Source organism: Otolemur garnettii, unplaced genomic scaffold, assembly GCF_000181295.1.
Source record: "Otolemur garnettii isolate 467f Iridium unplaced genomic scaffold, OtoGar3 scaffold00026, whole genome shotgun sequence".
Lineage (NCBI taxonomy): Eukaryota > Metazoa > Chordata > Mammalia > Primates > Galagidae > Otolemur > Otolemur garnettii.
This window is the reverse complement of record NW_003852421.1, coordinates 11600534-11602638: the sequence shown is the minus strand read 5'-3', so window position 1 is coordinate 11602638 and position 2105 is coordinate 11600534. Positions and strand designations below refer to the sequence as shown.

The 2105-nt window shown below is 43.2% G+C and overlaps 1 pseudogene; it reads right to left on the bottom strand.

The window, feature by feature from the left end:
• LOC100963611 overlaps positions 1 to 2105 on the bottom strand; it is a 5743-nt pseudogene that overhangs the window by 3207 nt on the left and 431 nt on the right.

Here is a 2105-nt window from a genome sequence, read left to right as displayed (position 1 = left end):
TGGAGGTTGCTGTGAGCTGTAATGCCATGGCACTCTACCCAGGGGGACAGCTTGAGGCTCTGTCTCAAAAAAAAAAAAAAAAAAAAAAAAAAGGAAAAGAAAAGAAAAGAACAATCAAAAGAGATGTATAGCTAAATAGATAGATATATTGTTTAGAGTTATGCTTCTGGAACTTTGAGTGTTTGGGTCAATATTTTTGAAGATAAGACTATGGGCCATGTTGGGAGGAGAATTCACATCTCTCAAGCGTCTTTGGACCCAGTATGGGCCCCCAGAGATTCTCATATTCTAGAGGGCCATAGAAAACAGTAGAAAAAAGGGTCAAATTTGTACTCGTTACTATTAAGTAGATCCTTGGAGGTTTTTCAAGCGATGTCTATATGCCTGGGACTGTTCCAAACTTTCCCAGGTCTCAGACATTGACAGTCAGAATCACATTCCTTCTACCCACTTACAAAGTACCTAACAAAGCCCCTGTCACATAATTGATAAATGCTTATGAAGTAATAAATATTTGGCATGGTGTCAATTACCACTTTGTTCACAAATAACATTCTGCATGTGAGGTGTTCTTTCAAATAGGTCAGATACCACGAAGGAACGGCAATTACTGAGAAAGTAAAACTGTTTGACAGGTGGCATTAAAAAGTTTCCATTTTGGGGTGGCACCTGTGGCTCAAAGGAGTAAGGTGCCAGCCCCATATGCCGGAGGTGGTAGGTTCAAACCCAGACCCGGCCAAAAACCACACACACACAAAAAGTCTCCACTTTGCTTTGCAGTCAGAACTGCTCCTATGAAATACCCAAAGAAGGGAGAATAACATAAAAAACATTCATGCCAGTAGGCTTGGTGGTGGGCACCTATAGTCCCGAACACCTCAGGAGGCTTAGGTAGGAGGATCACTTGAGTCCAGGAGTTAGAGTCCAACCTGGACAATATAGCAAGATACTATTTATAAAAACAAAACAAAGGCTGAATGGGGTGGCTCACGCTTATAATCCCAGCACTTGGGAGGTCAAGGTGGGTGGATTGCTTGAGCTCACAGGTTCAAGACCTGCCTGAGCTAGAGCGAGACCTCATCTCTGAAAAAAAAAAAAAAAGTTAGGCATTGGGGCGGGTACCTGTAGTCCCAGCTCCTTAGGAGGCTGAGGCAAGACAATCATTTAAGACAATCATTTAAGACAAGAATTTGAGGTTGCTGTGAGCTATGAAGCCACAGCACTCTACTAAGAGCGACAAAGTGAGACTCTGTTTAAAAAAATTTTTTTAATTAAATAAAAATAAAAAAACAAAAACAAAATAGCAGATGAAAGACTTTCATGTTAGCTCAGTAGCATAACACTCCCAGACATTTTGAAATAGTGAGTCTACGACTCAAGACCATTATAGATACATTCATCTGACAAATTATATTTGTCTTCTGCTGTTGGGCTGAATTGCATCCCCCTAAAAATTCATATGTTGAAGTCCTAATCCCTTAGTACCTCAGAATGTGACTGAAGTTGGACATAGGATCTCTTTTTTTTTTGAGACAGTGTTTACTATGTCACCTTCGGTAGAGTGCTGTCGCATCATAGCTCAAAGCAACCTCAAACTCTTGGGTTTAAGCCATTCTCTTGCTTCAGCCTCCCAAATAGCTGGGACTACAGGTGCACACCACAACACCCAGCTATTTTTTAGTTGTGGTTGTCATTGTTGTTTTTGGCGGACCCAGGCTGGGTTTGAACCTGACAGCTCTGGTACATATGGCTGGCACCCTAGCCACTGAGCTACAAGTGGTGGCTGAGGGGTCTACTTTTTGGTTACCTAGGGACTTTCCAGTATCAGCACTGAAAACCCCATGTCCCAGAAATCTCAGAGCTAGGCAAACCAGCAAAGTTGGGCACTCAAGCTTAGAAACATTTATTTGGAGGCTTGGCGCCTATGGCTCAAGTGGCTTGAACTAGGTCTTGAGTGGCGGGTTCGAATCCAGCCTGGGCCCGCCAAACAACAATGATGGCTGCAACCAAAAAGAAAAAAATAGCTAGGTGTTGTGGTGGGCGCCTGTGGTCCCAGCTACTTGTGAGGCGGAGGCAAGAGACTCGCTTGAGCCCAGGAGTTGGAG